At 35.7% G+C, this 23,866-nt stretch overlaps 1 non-coding gene across 1 annotated transcript; it reads left to right on the top strand.

Moving 5' to 3' along the window:
- Window positions 1–360: 360 nt before the first annotated feature.
- Window positions 361–466, top strand: LOC125369609. The gene has a single exon (XR_007215286.1). It is a non-coding gene; the product is annotated as a small nucleolar RNA R71 (small nucleolar RNA).
- Window positions 467–23,866: the final 23,400 nt, after the last annotated feature.

The following is a 23,866-nucleotide window of genomic DNA, read 5'->3' on the forward strand; positions in this document are numbered from 1 at the left end:
AGATGAAGCAAACATACCTCATGATGCGATTCGCCTTGTAATGCGGGCCACCACAAAACTCGCGATAACGTTCATTGCATGAACCCAAGCATCTGGAGTTGGTCGATCTTCTTGGCTAGAAGCTCTACTTGAGCTGCCAAGGCTACTGTAGAGTCCACTTGGTTGACCACTCCTTGTCTTCCTGGTCGGCTCCTAGAGGATTGCCAACGATAGTTGTTCATGGCCATTTCCTCTATCAAGTTCCCGAGCTTGCTCGGGCGTCTTACTTGTTTAGCGCCCCACTGCTGCAGCATCCACTATCGCCTCGTTCGCGAGGTTCAACCCATTTGTAGAAGGTGCAGACACCGCATCCACACTGGCAATCCGTGATGTGGGTAGCATCTCAAAAGATCTTTAAATCTCTCCCATGCATCGTACATGCTTTCATCATCAAACCGCACAAAGAAGATATATCATTTCTAAGTTTAGCGGTTTTAGCGGGAGGAAAATACTTATATAAAAATTTTTCTGACCAACGCCTTCCGGTGTAGTGATCGTCATTGTGGAAGAGATTGCAACCATCTCTTTGCTCTGTCCCTCAAGGAAAATGGAAACAATCTCAGCCGAATGGCATCATCGGTTGTTCCATTTATTTTGAATGTGTCACAAATTTCCAAAAAGTTGGAGATATGTGCATTGGGATCCTCGCTGGGCAATCCTCCAAACTGCACGCTTTGTTGGATCATCTGGATAACATTAGCCTTTATCTCAAAATTCTTGGCCGCTACAGCAGGTCTGACTATACTAGTTTTCGTCCCATCCAAAGATGGTCGAGCAAACTCGTACATCGTTCTCTGATCCTCATCGGCGTGGGGGTCATGGTTTTCCATCGTGTCTAGTCTATCCACAGGTTCCTCAACCTCAATCTCCTCCTCTTCTAATTGCAACCTCTTCCTTAAGAGTCTGAGGGATCGTTCTGGATCAGATAGAGGCTCTATAAGATTCGAGTTTGAGCTCCTGGTCATAAACTACCTGAAACCGAAAGTCCACACAACCACCGATCAACAAAAATAATATAATAATAAATAATAATAAAATTAAAGAATAAATGAATAAAAAAATAATTACTAAATTAACACAAAAACAATTCACTCTAGTTCAATTACAGTTCCGAACGGCAGCGCCAAAAACTTGATGGGCTCTTTATGCAACCTACACCTAAGGCAGTGAACCTACCGATGCAGCCTAGCACTAGTGAGTATCAAGGTCGTATCCCTAGAGATCAGGTGAACCTAGAGTTACTACTGCTTGCTATGTTATCTAGTCTGAAATAGGGTGTGAAAGTTCTAACATACCAGCTAATGGTTATGAGTGCAATTAAGTAAATGAAGGACAACAATGGACAATTAAAAGACAATTGTAAAGAGAGAAATAAATCCAAAAGGGAGCCTAAGTGATGGAATTCTAAAGATGAATTAAAGATGAACAAAATAAGGAAAAACAAATTAAAGGTATGTACACCCTTCTCTTTCAAGCTGAATGAGAAACCCTAAATTTGCAAATTCAAAATCTCAAACCCTAGTTGCCTCTTGAATGCTTCCAAAGTTTGTCTTGATCTTCAATTCGATGTTGGAATAAGTGGAATCCCCCTTCAATTGATGAAAATTGATCTCTCCCGGTCTACAATTGAGGTATAGGAAATATTTGATTAAGTGTGTGTCTTGGAATTGAGTCCAAAAATCGTCCTCTTCAATTAGAATTCAAAATCGCCTATATAGTTGATTCATGCAGTAGAGTCCGGTGTCTTTGAATCTATAAATCTGTTGTCTTTGAGCCACCACAGGCCGTGCCAGTCTTGATCCACCACAGGCCGTGCTGGAGGCCGTGGTGGCTACGGAAGGCGTGCTGAAATGGCACAATTAGGGATGCTTGTTCTCGCCCAATTTGATGGATTTTGCTCCGTAATCACACGTATTTCCCTCGATTACTGATGGTGTCCTTCAAAAATGACCTGAAACGAAAAGGGAAACAAAAGACAGGTAATTCTAGCATAAAACAGGATAATCATGCATAAAAATGTGAACAATCGGGCATGAAAACATGTGTAGTATGATGCTTATCAATAATCAAGATCCCAATGGTGCAAATCCTGAATTGCAATATTGGGGCGTGCCTCAATTCTCATCGTTCCCTCTTTCCTCTAAAAGATTCATCCACACTTATTCTGAGTATGATATCAATACTCGATCAACTAATTTTGTTTCTTCACAATTGTCCAAGCATTCGCATCGGTGCCTATGATTGTTGCTTCCATGCGCTTTCAATCAAAACTCGTATTTATGATTGCAAAATAAAACCAAACCATAAAACTAGACAAAGATTAGAAAGAGTGGCAGAAAAAAGACGTACAAAATGAGAATATAGGTAGAATCTCGAATTTGATAAAAAAAGAAATCATAGTCCTCTTCCATACCGCTAAGCGAAAGAATCAAATTAAATTGACTTAAACACAAGGGTCGACAAAGAACACCAAAGAAAGGAAGGACGTAAGCAATAAGTCTATGTTCGCTAGAGTGAGTCATGATAAGTCCGCAAAGTTCTTAAAAGAACCTATAACTTGGTTTTTCATAAGGTAGAAAACTCAAAAAATATGCTTACTACTCTCAAGTATTCGGTTGCATGCGGTTTTTATAGTATAAGAGAGTAGTTAACTGGTCAACAACTCTCATAGTCCTAAATTTTATGAGCCAGCCTAACGAAAACAAGAGGAAATTTGCATAGGCCTATCTAATAATACTCAAACCCAAATTACTTCATTATATACATCCCAAACATCAAAATGCTCGCATTGCTGTTTGCATTACACTTGGATTAATCGAAAAAAATATGATTTTTCCCTTACGCGTGTGGATTTATGTCTCATCCTACTTGATTATAAGCTAAGCCCTAATGCCACCCATCAAGCTTGTCAATTGTGTTCCCATGATTCCTTATGCCAATCCTTGTATTGTTAAAAGTTCTCGTGCTTAGAGGAACGACTAATAATGGAGATTCCAATGGTGCATATCCTGAATTGGAATATAAGGTGTGCCTCTAGAAGATTTTTCTATGACCATTGGAAGAATGACATCAATATTCGATCAATAAATTTTCTTTCTTCACATTTGTCTAAGCACTGGATCGATGCCTATGATTGCGGCTTCCGCGTGCTTTCACTTAACACTCTTATTTATGCTCCCAAAATAAAATCAAAGCATCATACTAGACGAAGAATAGAAAGAGAAGCACAAAACAAAAGAACAAAATGAGAATATAGGTAAGATAAAGAATACAAAACAATGGAAGGACGTGAGCCTTAAGTCTATGTTCATTAGCATGAGTATTGATAAGTCCACAAAGTTCTTGAAAGAACTAGTAACTTGATTTCTCGCAAGGTAGAAAACTAAAATAATATGCTAACTTGCCTCAATTATTCGATTGCATGTAGTTTTTATATTGCAAAAGCCCTCATTCCATAAGAAAAAGAAACTAGAAGCTAAATATGAATAAAGAAATATTAATAAATTAAAGTCAAATCAAGAACTAGAGAGTAGTTCACTGGTCAATAACTCTCGTAATCCTAAATTTCATAAGCTAGCTTAACAAAAATAAGGCAAAATTCACATGGGCCTACCTACGCTTGCATTAATTGAAGACAACATGATTTCTACCTTATGGGCATATGGATTTACATCTTGTCTTGCTTGATCATCAAGTTAAGCCTAATGCCACCGGTCAATCTTGTCAATTACGTTCCCATGATTCCTTATGCCAATCCTTATGTCATTAGGAGTCCTCATGCCTAGAAGAATAATGAATGATAGAGATCCCAATGGCGCAAATCTTGAATCGAAATATTTAAGTATGCCTCAATTCTCGTCATTCCTTCATCCTCCAAAATATCCTACACGATCATTTTAAGAATGATATTGATATGAACCAAACTAGCACAACGAATCCTACTCTCACAAGGAGTCTTGATGATGCAAATCCTACTAGCTCAAGGAATTCAAATTTAATGAGGAGTCCTGACTCAACTAGGAATCCTAATCCTGTAAAGAGAGCTGATGATATTAGGAGTTCAAGCAGCGAATGGAATCCTAATTCAACTGGGAGTCCTATTTTGAGTCAAATTGCAAGTTAATGAGGTTATCCAAGATATTTGGACTAAGCACATATCAAGGCTGAAGAATTAGATCTAAGTTTCAAGCTCATTAATCTAATTCGGTTCATTGCACTTGAATGAACTTAATTGGGCTTAAAAGGACCAAAAAAGCTGAATTGGAGCATATGAAGACTTTGGACCTAATTGGCTTATGTTATGAGGCCCATCTATATGAATTATATAAATTAGGATTTTATAGCTTATTTTGGGCGACAACACATGTATTTTAATCTAACTAGGACTTTGTTTAAGTTATCTCTTTTATTAGTAAGGTTATCTTTATCTTATATGAAATGTAAATCCTTATTAGTTAAGATTTAGGGTTCTCTAAGGCCTATATAAGGCTAGTATGAATTTTAATGTAAAAATTAAGTTGAAGTTGAATAATAATTGGCATATTTACCTTAAAGCTTGTTTGCTTTGTCTTTATGTTCTTGTTGGAATGCAAATCTTACTAATCAAGGAGTTGACCTATCCTTGTGGCGTATTTGGAATTGGGGTTTGAAAGGTACTTAGTTTTCCTTAGGTTCTAATTCTTGATCATCTTTCTAGGAAATTTGTCTTCTAACCTTTCCTAGGGGTTGAACCAAATTGGTTCTTAGGGTTTTCATGTTAATGTGTTGGGGGTCTGCAATTCAAAAGGGGTTCTCAAGCTTATCTGTGGAGCTTCCATATCAGATATCAATACTTGATCAACTAATTTTCTTTCTTGGAATTTGTCCAAGCATTGGATCAGTGCCTATGTTTATTGCTTCCATGCGCTTTTACTCAAAACTCATGATTTTGGACATAGATTAGAAAAAGAGGCACAAAAGAAATAAAAATAATGAGAATGTTGGTAGGATTTCAGATCCGATAAGGAAAGAAATCACAAGTTCTTTCTTCTCTTCCATACAACTAAGCGTCAAGATCATATCGAATTGATTTATACACAAGGGTAGACAAAGAACACAAAAGAATGAAAGGATGTGAGCGTTAAGTCTATGTTCACTTGCGCGAGTCCACCCAATTCTTGAAAGAATCCATAACTTGATTTCTCCTAAAATAAAAAACTGAAATAATATACTAACTTGCCTCAACTATTCATTTGGATGCAGTTTTTATAGTACGTATGCCCTCATTCCATAAGAATAAACTAAAGACAAAATTGAGAACTAGAGAGGAGTTGACTTCTCAACAACTCTCGTAGTCCTAAATTTTATGAGCCAGCTTAACGTAAATAAGGAGAAGTTCTCATATGCCTATCTAATAATATTTCGAACCAAATTACTTCATTATATGCGTCCCAAAGATCAGAACGCTCACTTCCCCGATTTTATTACGCTTGGATTAATTGAAAACAACATTATTTCTCGCTTACGCGTATGGATTTACATCTCGTCTTGCTTGATAATCAATCTATGCCCCAATGTCACAGGTCAAGCTTATCAATAGTGCTCGCATGGTTCCTTACGCTAATCCTTGTGTCATCAAGTGTCCTCGTGCCTGGAGGAATAAGGAATGATGGAGATCCTAATGGTGCAAATCCTAAATCAAATTATTTGAGCATGCCTCGATTCTCGTTTTTCCCTCTTTCCTCTAGAAGATTTATTCTCGGTCATTCAGAGAATGATATCGATATACGATCAACTAATTCTCTTCCCTGGCATTTATTCAAGCATTGGATCGGTGGTTATGATTGCTGCTTTCACGTGCTTTAACTTAAGACTCGTGTTTATGCACCCCAAATAAAATCAAACCATCATATTAGATAGTGATTAGAAAGAGAGGCACCAAAAAATGAATAAAATAATAACATAGGTAGGATTTCATATCCAATAAGGAAATAAATCACAAGTTCTTTGTTCTCTTCTGAACCGCTAAGCTTAATGATCAAATTGAATTAATTGAAATACAGGGATAGACAAAGAACATAAAAGAAACGAAGGACATAAGCGATAAGTCTATGTTCGCTAGTGTGAGCCTAGATAAGTCCGTAAAGTTCTTGAAAGAACCCATAACTTAAAATCTTATAATGTAGAAAACTGAAATGATATGCTCACTAGCCTCAAGTATTCAATTATATGTAGTTTCGATAGTGCAAAAGCCCTCATTCTGTAAGAGAAAGAAACTAGAATCTAAATATGAATAAATAAATAAAGAATGATGAATAAACTAAAGTCAAATCAAGAACTAGAGAGGAGTTGATTAGTTAACAACTCTCGTAATCCCAAATTTTATGAGCCAGCTTAACATAATTACTTGATCACATGATAGATATTTAGCATCCGTCACAGATAAAGCAAGAATAAAGAACATAAAGTAAATCTAGCTCTTACAACCGGCCTACAACTAAAAGATTCGAATAGAATACCTTAAAGCTAAGTTACAGTACATGAGATTGCCAAAAAATACATCAAAAACTCGTAAACCAGCATAAAAATTATTGACAGCCGATCGACTCATGGTGTAGAGTCGATTCAAGTGGCTTTCCTATAGTTTTTCTCAATTTCTCACACTAAGAATCGGTTTTCACATGCATAGAGGGTAGAAATTCAATTAGAAATATGTAAAATTAATAAAAGAATGGAAATATGATATAATTATATTTAATATTCATAAAGTCTAAGTTTATGAAGGCTTTGTTTAGATGTTAGTATCCTATTTGGTTAGATGTTAGAGTTTCCTAAGCTTGTAAGGAAACTCAGATTAGTTAAGTAAGAGTTCTATTCTTCTTAGGACTTTGGATATGTCTTTAAAACCAATAACACTCTGGTCCAAATTACATAATTTATATGGGCATACCCAATAACACTCTGGTCCAAATTACATAATTATATGCATCCCAGACATCAAAACGCACGCATTCCTACTTGGATTAATCGAAAGCAACATGATTTCTCCTTTACGCATGTGGATTTGCGTCTCGTCCTACTAGATCATTAAGTCACACCATAATGCCATCAGTCAAGCTTGTCAATTGTATTTATGCTCGCCAAATAAAACCAAACCATCAAACTAGACACAGATTAGATAGAGTGGAACAAAAGAACTGAACAAAATGAGAACATAGGTGGGATTTCGTATCTAATAAGGAAAGAAATTACAAGTTCTTTATTTTCTTCTATATGGCTAAGCGAAAGGATCAAATCAAATTGACTTAAATACAAGGGTCGACAAAGAACACAAGAAAAAGGAAGGACATAAGCGATAAGTCTATATTCGCTAGAATGAGCCTTGGTAAGTCCACAAAGTTCTTGAAAGAACCCATATCTTGATTTTTCTGCAAGGTAGAGAACTCAAATAATATGTTCACTGCCCTCAAGTATTCAGTTACATGCAATTTTTGTAGTACGAAAGAGTAGTTGACTGGTCAACAACTCTTATAGTCCCAAATTTTATGAGCTAGGTTAACACAAATAATGGAAAATTCATTTGGATTATTTTCCCGTATTAACAAATATACCCCTCTTACGAGATTGATTTCTCATATTCATAAATATACCCCTTCTATGGTGTTGTTTTCTCAAACTCATAAATATGCCCGACTTATGTGGTTGTTTTTTATATTGACAAATATACCCCTCTTATGGGGTTGTTTTCTCATATTCATAAATAGACCCCTTATATGGCGTTGTTTTACGGTACTCACACGTATACTCTTATTATGAGGTTGTTTTCTTGTATTAAGAATATACCCCTCTTACGGGGTTATTTCCTCATATTCACAAACGTACCCCTCTTACCAGGTTGATTTCTCCTATTCATAAATAGACCTTTTTTTACAGTGTTGTTTTCTCACACTAACAAATATACTGGACTTACAAGGTTATTTTCTTATATTGACAAATATACCACTCATGCGGGGTTGTTTTCTCATATTAAAAAATATAACCCTTTTATGGAGTTGTTTTCTCGTACTCGCATATATACCCCTCGTACGGGGCTATTTTGTTATATTGACAAATATACCCCTTTTATGGGGTTGTTCTTTTATTCTCACAAATAAAACCCTCCTACCAGATTATTTTCTAATATTGCTAAATATACCCCTCTTACGGCATTTATTTCTCATATTAAAATATATACTCCTTTTATAGGGTTATTTTTTCATACTTGATCATCAAGCTAAGCATAATGCCATCGGTCAAGCTTGTCACTTGAGTTCCCATGATTCTTTACACCAATCCTTGTGTCATCAGAAGTCATTGTGCCTAGAGGAATGACGGAGATTCGAATGGTGCAAATCCTGGATCGAAATATTTAGCGTGCCTCAGTTCTCATTGTTTCCACTTTCCTCTAGAAGATTTCTCCGTGATCATTCAGAGAATGATATCAATACATGATCAACTAATTTTCTTTCTTCACATTTGTCCAAGAATTGGATCGGTGCCTATGATTGCTACTTCCACGCGCTTTCACGCAATACTCGTACTTATGCTCCCTAAATAAAATAAAACCATTATATTAGACAGAGATTAGAAAGAGAGGCATAAAACAAACGAACAAAATGAGAAAATAGGTAAGATAAAGAACACAAAAGAATGGAAGGATATGAGCGATAAGTCTATATTCACTAGTGCAAGTGTTGATAAGTTCACAAAGTTATTGAAAGAACCGATAACTTGATTTCCTGCAAGTTATTACACTGAAATAATATGCTAACTTGCCTAAAGTAGCTTGCAGTTTTTATATTTTGAAGCCCTCATTCCATAAGAAAAAAGAAACTAGAAGATAAATTTGAATAAGTAAATAAAGAAATATGAACAAACTAAAGTCAAATCAATAACCAAAGAGTAGTTGACTGGGCAAGAACTCTCATGATCCCAAATTTCATGAGCCAACTTAATAAAAATAACGGAGAATTAACATGGGCCTACCTACGCTTGGATTAAATGAAAACAACATGATTTCTCTTGATAGTGGTAATTGTACAAGCATTGCTAGCACTTTAATGGTAGAAAAATTAGGATTAAATCTTCCAAAACCTTATAAGTTATTATGGTTAAGAAACTATGGTGAGATAAAAGTGAATAAACAGGTTATTATGGCTTTCACTATTGGAAGGTATTCAGATGAAGTGTTATGTGACCTTAAAAAACCTTAAATCTTAACTAATAAGGATTTATATCTCATCTAAGATATAAATAACCTTACTAACTGAAAGAATTCCGTTCTATCAACAAAACAAGTATTTCAAAAAAAAATGGCCAATTTACCATATTCCACATGAATACTTTAGAAAGATTTTTGAAGAGTATTTTGATGTGATAATAAAAAATGAGTGGCAAAAGCAAAATAAGACAGAAAAGTTATCATTCTAGATGGTCCAGCCCTTTGTTCAAGAGATAATTTAAACAAAATCCTAGTTAGGTTAACATACATGTGTAGCCACCCAAAATAAGCCATAAAACTCTAATTTATATGAGTCATATAGATGGGCCTCACAACATAAGCCAAGTTAGGCCCAAAGTCTTCATATGCTCCAATTCAACTTCTTTGGCCTTTTTAAGCCTAATTAAATTCATTCAAGCCAAATAAACTAAATTAGATTAATGAGCCTTGAACTTAAATCCAATTCTGAAGCCTTAATGTGTCCTTAGCCTAAATTTCTTGGATTAGCTCATTGACTTGCAATTTGAATCGAACTAGGACTCCTAGTTGAATTAAGATTCCTTTTGTTGCTTGAACTCCTAATATCATCAGGAATCCTTGCAGGATTAGGATTTCTAGTTGAGTCAGGATTCCTTATTCGATTAGAATTCCTTGAGCTAGTAGGAGTTGCATCATCAAAACTCCTTGTTAGAGTAGGATTCGTTGTACTAGTTTGGTTCGTATCATTCCCCCTTTCTTTGAAAAGACTCGTCCTCGAATCTTACCCAAATGTTGTGAAAGAGCAAACATATAGTCTCCAAGAACAATACTAACTCATTTTCAACCTACAGATCTTTCACAAAGGTTGTTAGAGGAACTTTAGAACAAATAATACTTTCAATGGCAATAAACTCAACATGTTCAATTGGCTTAATGGCATCAAGCAAAACATCTTCATTCTTTACCAGCTCAACTTTCTTACTTCATCTTCAACAATGATCTCTTCATCTTGGATTTCTCAAAGCTTGCAAGCACCATCTTCATTCATCATGCCTTAAGTATCTTCATTGACTTCAATCGAGCATTGTAACTTCTTTATGTTATCAATCTTTTTGTTTTCACTTGATGTGTGCTACTCGTGTTAGCTACAATCTAAGGCAGTGTACCTATCGATGCAGTCTAGCACTAATGGAGAGTATCAAGGTCATATTCCTCGGGAAAGTGAAAGCCCAGAGTTACTCCTTTGTTCTTTGTTATATTAACCTAAAATGGATAATGAATAATTTCTAAACTAACTACTAACTACAAGCTAAGTTCTGAGGGAGATGCAGGAGTAATTGATAAGTGAAATAATCAAGACAAGAAGACAAACCCAAAGGGAATCTAAACTAGTTGGCAATCAAACAAAAGATAAAGGATCGGTGAGTCTAATTATGCCACCCATGGACGAATTCTTAACCGAATTCGGTTTCTCTCTCGAGATAACTGAATTCCTAAACCTAATAACCTAAAGTTGGAATCTCTTCCTAACGATTGATTCTTAAATTAGCATTAAGCTTTAATCCCCCTCTATTAAGCTTTGTTAATTCTTAATCCGGTTAGTTAATTATCCTTATCTCTAAGCGATTATTAACCAGTTCTTGTTATTCAAAATTCCAATTGCCAAACGGATTTCTCAATCTCATAAAGCAATCTAAACATCACAATTCACAACGTCTCATGAATAATGCATAATCTTATTAATACTGAAAACAAGAAGAATACAAAACCAACTCAAATAATCCAACAATATAATATCAAGCCAATACAGTAAAGAAATCCCAATGGATTAAATCAGTCTAGCTAAACATGTTCATGTTTAAAACAATCTAGGAAATCAATTACAATGAGAGAATAATGATAATAAAACATGTACACCCTTTTCTCTCGAATTGGATGAACAGCTCCAAATCTGGATCTACACTTTGATTAATCTCCCAAACTGCCTCTTGAATTGCTTCCACTACGGTTTTGCACTCGGAACCTTGTGATTCCGGGATTCTTACTCCCCGCAACTCTCTCTCGCACTCAATACTATGCAAAAACCGAACCAGCCGCCAGGGCTCTATGTCACTCTTTTTCCTCCTCCCTCTTTCTAAGAAAAATTCATTTTTCTTATATATTTAACTCAGCACGGCCGTGTTCAAGGCCGTGCTAGTCAGCACGGCCGAAGTCCAGGCCGTGTTGAAACTGTGGATCTCACCAAGTAGGGTTTCACCACGGCCGTGTTTCTCCCCGTGTTGGCCACCACGGGCCGTGTTGCTCCCCGTGTTATCCACCACGGGCCGTGCTCAAGGCCGTGGTGGCTACGGAAACCGTGCCCAAAGTGCCAATTTCAAGAATCAAAGCCAATGGTTGAGCACGGCCAGAGTCCAGGCCGTGCTCAATGTATGCATTGCGGGCTCTTGTCCGATCTTGATGAATTCTCGTCCGTTTCCACACGTATTGATCTATAATTGCTTAAACACCGATGATGGTCCTATAAATGTTCCTAAAATGCAAAAGAACACAAAACACGGATGATCTAGGAATAAAAGCACAATAATTGCTAAGAACATACGCAATAATATGCAAGCAAATATGTGTAAAACTATGCTCATCAAATAACCCCACACTTAAGCTATTGCTTGTCCTCAAGCAATTAACAACTCACCTCATAAAACTACAGTTAGCAATTCCTTTCAGTTTATGCTCCTAGTCCACAACAGAGAGTATTCAACACATCTCAAAGGATACTCAATCATAAATCAAATTACAAATCATTAACAAAGAATGAAAATAATATTAATGCATGAGTAACTTAAATGACAACTCAACACAAACATCATGAACCAATGCCTCACAGGGATCACTCAAGTCGCTCAAAGTGTATATTAGGTGAATAACAAATCCCTCAAAGCAAATGCACAAGACCCGCTCACCATAAGCTTGCTCATAAATCATATCTTCGCTACTGTGAATAAGTAAATACCAAAATTAAAGGGTCTTTACCAAGGTTGAAATGGGGCTAATGTAAAGGTACGGAGATTTGGATAGAAGTATGAAAGTGCTAGAATTCGTGCGATAAACAATAGTATATGCTCAAAGGATTAAATGCCTAAGATCACAAAAAGAATCATTCACTAAAATCCCTACTTCATAGAATAATGCTCGCAAATGCTCTAAATCCAATAAAAAGATAAATAATTAAAGAGATTTGTTTATTATATATTCTTTTTTTTTCTTCTTCTTCTTTTTTTCTCTTTTTTTGTTGTTGTTTTTGTTTGTTTTTTTTTTATAATAATGAACTAGCAGCTTATTAGCGACCGCTGCATACAAATCGAATAAACATAAAGAATAACAAATACAAATTGGATCAAAGGGAGCATTTAAAATATCAAAAATATTTAGTGAATTTGCCAACATAGCAACTAGCATTTTAATCCCACATAAAGTTGAATAAATCACAGAAAGAAATTCCAGCATAAGGGTAAAGGAAAGATAAATGTAAAGAATGGTATAATTGAAGTGTATAGGTGTAGATTATGAAGAAAAGGTTAAGGCTCAAAAACTGGCTAACTAATGGAAACATAAGATGATAGGCTTTTGGTCAAATGTGGTGAATCCTAAATCGCTCAAATCATCTCATGGTATTCACAATATTCATGTAACTTCAACACGCATTACAAAGCAAGTTCTAGAAGCAAAGTTAAGTACAATGCACACTCAAACAAGAAATATATAAAGAGCATAAGTACAATGAATGCTCAACTGGCTCAAAATCTCACTTTTAGGTGTGGTATTAGGTGCAGTTGGTTCGCAACATCATTAATTGAATCATTACTTAAGAAACACATGCATATGATATTATCAACGTTCTAAGTTAAAATTCGACAATTCGAAAAAATAATTAAATAACACCGGTTTAACCCGGCAGGGTTGATGTGTAAAACACCATAAATTATTTTCTAAGGACAATGAACAACAAAGAAAAGTAACTACAATTCTATAAATCAAGTCATCAATCAGCTCAAAAATAGCATACTCAAGTGCATAAAAACACAGTGTCCTAACATCCTCTAAAAATACACAACACCTAGCCATAGCAATTTCAGATATATTAAAAATCCATATGAGAGATTAAGGTTTATCCATAAGCACCCCACACTTGAAGAACACACTGTCCTCAGTGTAAAATGTTATGGATACCCTGCATGGAATGCTCAACTAAGAGAACAAAGGCAATACAATCCAAGTGCATGACATGTATGAAAAATAAAGTAAATAAATGCAGAAAAATAAAAAGATCTAGGAGACTGCCCTGATCATCCAACGAGGATGATGTTGTGGAAATTCAATGCCTCCTCGGTAGAATCTGAAAATAATAAAATAAAGAAATAAAATCGAAACTGAAAATATGAAAACTAAAACTAATAAAATGTTTCAAAACAAAAGGTTAAAATATTAAAGATTAAAGATAAAGTTTGGGGTGCCTCCCAAAAGCGCTTCTTTTTGATGTGATGAGTCTTCTTAGCTGGACTCATGGTGAAAAGCAAACGTTGGGGATTGGCGACCATCCATCCTTCTTCCAAGCAAATGGCTTCAAATATCCGCTTAGAGGGATACTCGTCAACTTCCTCTTCCCGACAGTCAAGCAAGCTGCCAGTATGATGGGCAAAACTCGCTCCTCATATATTTGCACGTAGTCATGATGCTCTAGGGGCTCTTCTAATTTGAAAGCTAGAGTTTCAACAATTGGAAGGATCGACGGTTGGGCCATTTCTTGAGGAGTGTTGATGGTTTTCTTCAGTCCCTGGCTTGGTTCACTTGCTAGAAGAAACTCGAGCTCCTCCAAGACTTCTTCATTGGATAACTCGTGCTCATCTTCCATCATCGAAGGGACTTGTGGAAAATCTACCAACAATTCCTCTAACTGCAACTCAGCATCATCAACTATACATTCCTGTTGATAGTCTTTCAGAGGAATTATGTTCGCCTCTTCCTTTTCTGGTTCCATCTCCATGTTCAAGAAATCGTCCTGCATAGAAGTATCATTATCAAACATAGTAGATAAACCAGAAAAATTCTCACCTGAACGCAAAGTGACGGCGCTCAAATGTTCCTCGGATTCAGTAGCGTTTGATAGAGTTCTCGATTGCTCTTCAGCTAGTATCTTGAAGATTAAGCCTACTTGATGCCCTATGTTGTTAATCGAGGCTTGTTGATCTTCAAGTATCCTCTCTGTTTGTTGGAATCTTTCCTCAAGACTTGTGATGAACCTCATCATCAGCTCCTCTGACACTAACTCTTCATCTTGAGTTGAAGGTGCAACATTAAATTTCTTTGATGTAGTTCTTTGAATTACTAGTGGTTCTTGGCCATCTAAGCTCCATCCAAAGGGTGAATGAGTGCTCCACTCTTGATTGTAGGTGCTTCCATATGAGTCATTTGGCCAACTTCCGTATAATTCACATTCACGATTATAAGAACAATGAGCAACATCACTATACAATGGACAATCATTACACACATGTAAACCACAACAAAATTCACAAAAGACTTGAGATGAAAGGATAGGAGAAGAGAGTTGATCGGTAGCCCATAAACGATTCCACTCGAGCATCTAAAGATGCACGGACATCCCAATTTTTAGCACTCTCTTGATTCCTATTCTCATTTTCCAATGCGTCATAAAAAGATTTTGAGTTTAGCATTGAACCTCTTTATCATTCACTATCTGAATCATAAACTTAAGCTAAATAAATATGTACAAATAAAATAAAATAAATAAACAAATAAAAATAAAAATCATAAAATAATAAGAAAGAAAAAAAATGGCTAAATTAACAAATAGCAAATTTCACTCTAGTTTTCAAACAATTCCCCGGCAACGGCGCCAAAAAGTTGATGTGTGCTACTCGTGTTAGCTACAATCTAAGGCAGTGTACCTATCGATGCAGTCTAGCACTAATGGCGAGTATCAAGGTCGTATTCCTCGGGAAAGTGAAAGCCCAGAGTTACTCCTTTGTTCTTTGTTATATTAACCTAAAATGGATAATGAATAATTTCTAAACTAACTATTAACTACAAGCTAAGTTCCGAGGGTGATGCAGGAGTAATTGATAAGTGAAATAATCAAGACAAGAAGACAAACCCAAAGAGAATCTAAACTAGTTGGCAATCAAACAAAAGATAAAGGATCGGTGAGTCTAATTATGCTACCCGTGGATGAATTCTTAACCGAATTCGGTTTCTCTCTCGAGATAACCGAATTCCTAAACCTAATAACCTAAAGTTGGAATCTCTTCCTAACGATTGATTCTTAAATTAGCATTAAGCTTTAATCCGCCTCTATTAAGCTTTGTTAATTCTTAATCCGGCTAGTTAATTATCCGTATCTCTAAGCGATTATTAACCAGTTCTTGTTATTCAAAATTCCAATTGCCAAACGGATTTCTCAATCTCATAAAGCAATCTAAACATCACAATTCACAACGTCTCATAAATAATGCATAATCTTATTAATACTGAAACCAAGAAGAATATAAAACCAACTAAAACAATCGAACAATATAATATCAAGCCAATATAGTAAAGAAATCCCAATGGATTAAATCAGTCTAGCTAAACATGTTCATGTTTAAAACAATCTAGGAAATCAATTGCAATGAAAGAATAATGATAATAAAACATGTACACCCTTTTCTCTCGAATTGGTTGAACAGCTCCAAATCTGGATCTACACTTTGATTAATCTCCCAAACTGCCTCTTGAATTGCTTCCACTACGGTTTTGCACTCGGAACCTTGTGATTCCGGGATTCTTACTCCCCGCAACTCTCTCTCACACTCAATACTATGCAGAAACCGAACCAGCCGCCAGGGCTCTATGTCACTCTTTTTCCTCCTCCCTCTTTCTAAGAAAAATTCATTTTTCTTATATATTTAACTCAGCACGGCTGTGTTCAAGGCCGTGCTGAAACTGTGGATCTCACCAAGTAGGGTTTCACCACGGCCGTGTTTCTCCCCGTGTTGGCCACCACGGGCCGTGTTGCTCCCCGTGTTATCCACCACGGGCCGTGCTCAAGGCCGTGGTGGCTACGGAAACTGTGCCCAAAGTGCCAATTTCAAGAATCAAAGCCAATGGTTGAGCACGGCCAGAGTCTAGGCCGTGCTCAATGTATGCATTGCGGGCTCTTGTCCGATCTTGATGAATTCTCGTCCGTTTCCACACGTATTGATCTATAATTGCTTAAACACCGATGATGGTCCTATAGATGTTCCTGAAATGCAAAAGAACACAAAACACGGATGATCTGGGAATAAAAGCACAATAATTGCTAAGAACATACGCAATAATATGCAAGCAAATATGTGTAAAACTATGCTCATCAACTTCAGTAGAGCATTGTAACTTCTTTACGTTATCAATCTTTTTGTTTTCACTCTCCAAAATACTCTTTTTATTTTCACTCTCTAATGCACTCTTTTTATTTTCCATCTCTTTCTTTTCAGCCTCTACTCTCATTCTTTCCATTTTGCATTGGTCTTCGTACACTTCTTTTATTGAAAGTGGTGTAAGTGTGACTTTTCTCCCATCTTTTACAAAAGAGTACCTATTAGGGAACTGATCATGGACAACCCTTCTACCATATTGCCATGGCCTACCAAGCAAGATATGGCTAGTATGCATTGGCACTATATCACGTAACACTTTGTTTGAATACATCCCAATAGTGAAAGCCACAATAACCAGTTTATTCACTTTTATCTCACCATAGTTATTTAACCATAATAACTTATAAGGTTTTGAATGTGGAATGAGATTTAATCCCAATTGTTCTACCATTAAAGTGCTAGCAACATTATACAATTACCACTATCAATAATGACATGGCATGTCTTACCTTGTACATGACATCTTGTGTGAAACAAATTGTCCCTTCGTTGCTCATAGCAATCCTCCTTTTGATAATACATCTCTCACACACAAATCGCGTGTTTAACACTCAAAATAAATAAGAATTAAATGACACGACAAGAAGAAGATAACACTAGACTTAATGAACAAGATTAAGTCTAAACACAAGAAAACATATAAGAACAAGATGTAATGAAGAATTAGTATCTTAATAAACGAATAAACAAAAAAGGACAGAATTAAGTCACCAAAATGAATTTTTTTTAAACAAATATGATTTGACAGAAAATAGATACAAAATAAAAGACAAACAAAGAACAATAGTAAGAACTGAATTAAAAGAAAGAACAAAGAAACATAAGGAATCAGAATTGACTAATGAAAATATAAAGGATAAAACCTAATCTAGAGCCAAAGCTCTGATACTAAATGATATGGAACCTCCATAAATAAGCTTCAGAACCCTTTTTGAATTGCTGACCCAACACATTGACATGAAAATCCCAACAACCAATTCGGTTCAACCCCTAAGAAAGGTTAGAGAACATATTACTTAGAAAGATGATCAAGAATTAGAACCTAAGGAAAACTAAGTTCCTTAAACCCCAATCCCAAGTACACCACAAGAGTAGATCAACTCCTTGATAAGTAAGACTTGCATTCAAACAAGAACACAAAGACAAAGCAAACAAGCTTTAAGGTAAAAATACCAATTATCATTGAACTTCAACTTAACTTTTACATCAAAATCCCTATTAGCCTTCTATAGGCCTTAGAAAATCATATATCTTAATTAATAAGGATTTATATCTCATCTAAGATAAAGATAACCTTACTAACTAAAAGATTTCAATTAAACAAAGTCCTAGTTAGGTTAAAATACATGTGCGGCAGCCCAAAATAAGCCATAAAACCTTAATTTACATAACTCATATAGATGGGCCTCATAACATAAGCCAAGTTAGGCCCAAAGTCTTCATATGCTCCAATTCAGCTTCTTTGGTCTTTTTAAGCTCAACTAAATTTATTCTAGCCCAACAAACTGAATTAGATTAATGAGTCTTGAACTTAAATCTAATTCTCCAAGTCTTGATGTGTCCTTAGCCCAAATGTCTTTGATAAGCTTATTGACTTACAATTTGAGTCGAACTAGGACTCCTAGTTGAATTAGGATTCCTTTCGTTGCTTGAACTCCTAATATCATCAAGACTCCTTGGAGGTTTAGAGTTCCTAGTTGAGTGAGGACTCCTTATCTTTGAGCTAGTAGGATTTGCATCATCAAGACTCCTTGTTAAAGTAGAATTCATTGTGCTAGTTTGGTTCATATCAAATTGATTTAAACACAAGCGTAGACAAAGAACACAAGAGAAAGCAAGGACGTGAGGGATAATTCTATGCTCGCTAGCGTGAGTGTTGATGAGTCCACAAATTTCTTGAAAGAACCCATAACTTGATTTCCTACAATGTAGAAAACTAAAATAATATGCTCATTAGCCTCAAGTATTCGGTTGCGTGCGGTTTTATAGTGCGAAAGTCCTCATTCCATAAGAAGAAGAGACTAGAAGCTAAACATGAATGAATAAATAAATAAATAATGATTAATAAACTAAATTCAAATCATGAATAAGAGAGGAGTTGACTGGGCAACAACTCTCGTAGTCTTCAATTTTATGAGCCAGCTTAATAAAAATAAGGGTAAATTCGGGTGGGCCTGCCTAAAAACACTTTGACCAAAATTACTTCATTATATGCATTTCAAACATCAAAGCACTTGAATTCCGGCTTGTATTGCGCTTGGATTAATAAAAAACAATACTTGTATTTATGCGCCCAAATAAAACCAAACTATCATACTAGACATAGATTATAAAGAGAGACATAAAATAAACAAAAAATTGAGAATATCGGTAAGATTCCATATCCAATAAGGAAAGAAATCACAAGTTCTTTGTTCTCTTCCATATGGCTAATCGTAAGGATCAAATGAAATTGATTTAAACACAAGGGTAGACAAAGAACACAAGACAAAGGATGGACAATGACACAAGACAAAGGATGAACACAAGACATGATTATTCCCTTGTCCATGTGGATTTATATCTCAAAAGAGACACACAAAAGAAACGAACAAAATGAGAATATAGCTAGGATTTCAGATTTGATAAGGAAAGAAATCACCAGTTCTTTATTCTCTTCCATATGGCAAATGTAAGGATCAAATCGAAATGATTTAAAGACAATGGTAGATAAAGAACACAAAAGAAAGGACATGGGAAATAAGTCGAGGTTCGCTAGTGCAAGTCTTTATAAGTCTGCAAAGTTCTTGAAAGAACCCATAACTTGAATTTTTGAAATGTAGAAGACGGAAATAATATGCTCACTGGCCTCAAATATTCAGTTGCATGCATTTTCATAATGTGAAAACCTTCATTCCATAAAAAGAAGAAACTACAAGCTAATATGAGTAAATAAATAAAGAAAGATGAATAAACTAAAGTCAAATCAAGAACCGGAGAGGAGTTTGACTAGTCAACAACATTCGTAGTTCTAAATTTTATAAGCCAGCCTTGGATTTGTGTCACGTCCTGCTTGATCATCAAGTCACGCTCCAATGCCATCAATCAAGCTTGTGAATTGCATTCCCATGATTCCTTATGCCAATCTTTGTTTCATCAGAAGTCCTCGTGCCTAGACGAATAAGGAATGATGGGGACCTCAATGGTGCCTGTACTCGATCAGCTAATTTTCTTTCTTCGCTTTTGTCTAAGCATTGGATCAGTGCCTGTTATTACTGGTTCCATGCACTTTCACTCAACATTTGTGTTTGTATTCCCCATACAAAACCAAATTATCATACCAGATAGAGATTAGAAAGAGAGGCAAAAAGAGAAGAACAAAATAATTACATAGGTGCGATTTGAAATCTGATAAGGAAAGAATAAGGAATAAGGAATGACAGAGATCCTAATGGTGCAAATTTTGAATTGGAATATTTGGGCATGGCTCAATTCTCACCATTTCCTCTCTCCTCCAAAAGATTTTTCCATGATCATTCTGAAAATGATATCAATACTCGATCAACTAATTTTCTTTCTTTGCATTTGTCTAAGCATTGGATCGGTGCTTTCACCTCAACACTCATGTTTATGTTATCCAAATAAAACCAGACCCTCAAACCAAAGTTCACTAGCGTGAGTCTTGATAAGTCTAAAAAGTTCTTGAAAGAACCCACAGCTTTAATTCCCAGAATGTAGAAAACTAAAACAATAGGCTTACTAGCCTAAATTATTTGGTTGCATGCAGATTGCATAGTGTGTAATCCCTTATTCCATTAGAAGAAGAAACATGAAGTTAAATATGAATATATAAATATAGAAAGATGAATAAACTGAAGTCAAATAAAAAACCAGATAGTAGTGGACAGGCCAACAACTCTTGTATCCCAAATTCTATGAGCTAGCTTAACAAAAATAATTCAAAATTTGCATTGGCCAACCTACAACACTCCGACCCAAATTAATTCATTATATGCATCCCAAACATCAAAACTCTTACATTGTCGCTTGTATTACGCTTGGATTAGTAAAAGACAACATGATTTCTTCCTTACGCGAATGGATTTATGTCTCGTCTTACTTGATCATCAAGCTAAGCCCCAATGTCACTGGTCAAGATTGTCAATTGCGTTCTGATGTTCCCTTACTCCAATCCTTGGGTCATCAGGGAGTCCTCGTTCCTAGAGAAACATTAAATGATGGAGATCCCAATGGTGCAAATCTTGAATCATAGTATTTGGGCCTGCCTGAATTCACGTTGTTCCCTCTCTCCTCCAAAAGACTTATCTGCAATCATTCGAAGAATGATATCAATACCCGATCAACTAATTTTCTTTCTTTGCATTTGTCTAAGCATTGGATCGGTGCCTATGATTGTCGCTTCCCCATGCTTTAACTCAACACTCTTGTTTATACTCGCCAAATAAAATCAAACAATCATACAAAACATAGATTAGAAAGAAATGAACAAAAGAACATAAATGGAAGGAAGGACATGAGCAATAACTCTAGGTTAAGGAAGGAAGTTCGTAAAGTTCATGAAAGAACCTATAACTTAATCCTCTACAAGGTAGAAAACCAAAATAATATGCTCACTAGCCTGAAATATTTGGTTGCATGCGGTTTACATAGTGCGGAAGTCCTCATTCCATAAGAAGAAGAAACGAGAAGCTAAATATGAATAAATAAATAAAGAAAGATGAATAAACTAAGGTCAAATCAAGAGCTAGAAAGAGTTGAATGGCCAACAACTCTCGTATTCTCAAATTTTATGAGGCAGCTCAACAAAAATAAAGGAAAATTCGTGTGGGAATACCTAATCACACTCCGATCTAAATTATTCATTATATGCATCCCAAACATCAAAATGTCTACATTTTGACTTGTATTAATCCAAAGCAATATGGTTTCTCCCTTACACATGTTGATTTGCATCTTGTGGTGCTTGATCATCAAGTCATGCTCCAAAGCCACTGGTCAATATTATCAATGAAAATAAGGGGAATTTTTTTGTGGACATACCTAATAACACTTCAGCCCAACATACTTCGTTATATGCCTCGAAAGCATAAAACACACTCATTCATGCTTGGATTAATCAAAAGCAACATGATATCTCCCTTACATACGTGGATTTACTTCTCTTCCTACTTGATCATCAAGTTGAGCCCTAATGCCATCGATCAAGCTTGTCAATTAAGCTCCTATGATTTCCTACGCCAATCCTTATATGTCATCAGAAGTCATCGTGCCTAGAGGAACTAATGCAAACCCAAAGCCCAAGGAACCAAGTAGCCAACTAAGTCAAGGAGATCATGTTCTAAGCCCAAATGTCAAGGGAGGCCCAATTATAAGAGCTAGAGCTAAAAGAATGAAGGAGGCCTTAAATGGGCTTATTCAAAATATTTGGACCAAATCACCAAATCCACATGGAGAGCTAAGTTTAATAAAGCCTAATTCTCTTTTATATGGCTAAGCGCAAGGATCAAATAGAATTGATCTAAATACAAGGGTAGATAGAGAACACAAAAGAAAGGAAGGACATGAGCAATAAGTCTAGGTTTGCTAGTTTGAGTCCTCATATGTCCGTAAAGTTCTTGCAAGAACCCATAACTTGATTTCTTGCAAGGTAGAAAACTAAAATAATATGCTCACCAACCTCAAGTATTCGGTTGCATGCAATTTTTATAGTGCGAAAGCCCTAATTCCATATGAAGAATAATCAAGAAGCTAAGTATAAATAAATAAATAAAGAAGGATGAAACATGATTTCTCTCTTACGCGAGTGGATTTATGATATGAACCAAACTAGCACAACAATTCTTATTCTAATAAGGAGTCTTGATGATGCAAATCCTACTAGCTCATGGAATCTTAATCCAATAAGGAGTCCTGAATCAATTAGGAATCCTAATTCAGCAAGGAGTCCTGATAATATTAGGAGTTTAAGCAATGAAAGGAATCTTAATTCAACTAAGAATCCTAATTCAACTAGGAGTGCTAGTTCGATTCAAATTCTAAGTCATTAGCTTGTCCAAGACATTTGGGCTAAGGAAACATAATAGATTTAAGTTTAAGGTTCATTAATCTAATTCAATTTATTGGGCTTGAATGAATCTAATTGGGCTTAAGAAGACCAAAGAAGCTAAATTGGAGCATATGAAGACTCTAGGCCAAACTTGGCTTATGTTTTGAGGCCTATCTACATGACTTACGTAAATTAGGGTTTTATGGCTTATCTTGGATGGCCACACATGTATTTTAACCTAATTAGGACTTTGTTTTAGTTATCTCTTTTAGTTGGGAAGGCTATCTTTATTATAGATGGGATGTAAATCCTTATTAGTTAAGATTTAGGATTTTTAAGGGCTATATAAGGCTAGTATGAATTTTGATGTATAGAATTAAGTTGAAATTGAATGATAATTGGTTATTAAACCTAAAACCTATTTTTCTTTTGTCTTTGTGTTTCTTGTGTAGAATGCATGCTTAAGAAATATTCAAGTAGATTGATCATCTTCTTGTGGAGTGTATGAGTATGGATTTACGTCTTGTCCTACTTGATCATCAAGCTAAGCCATAATGACACTGGTCAAGCTTGTCAATTATGTTCTGATTATTCCTTACGCCAATCCTTGTATCATCAAGAGTCATCGGGCCTAGTGTAACAAGAAATGATGGAGATCCTAATGGTGCAAATCCTGAATCAGAATATTTGTGCGCGCCTCAATTCTCGTCGCTCCATCTTTTCTATAAAAGATTTGTTTATGATCATTAGGAAAATGATATTAATACTCGGTCAACTAATTATCTTTCTTCACATTTGTGCAAGCATTAGATCGGTTCTTATGATTATTGCTTCCATGTGCTTTCACTCAACACTCATGTACATGCTCACCAAATAAAACCAAACCATCATACTAGACAAATATTAGAAAGAGACGCACAAAAGAGATGAACAAAATGAAAACATAAGTAGGATTTTAGATCCAATAAGGAAACAAATCATAGATTCTTTATTCTCTTCCATGCGACTAAGCGTAAGGATCAAATCGAATTAATTTAAGCAGAAAGATAGACAAAGAACACAAAAGAATGGAGAGGTGTGAGCGATAAG

The sequence above is a fragment of the Ricinus communis genome, chromosome 3, assembly GCF_019578655.1.
Source record: "Ricinus communis isolate WT05 ecotype wild-type chromosome 3, ASM1957865v1, whole genome shotgun sequence".
NCBI lineage: Eukaryota > Viridiplantae > Streptophyta > Magnoliopsida > Malpighiales > Euphorbiaceae > Ricinus > Ricinus communis.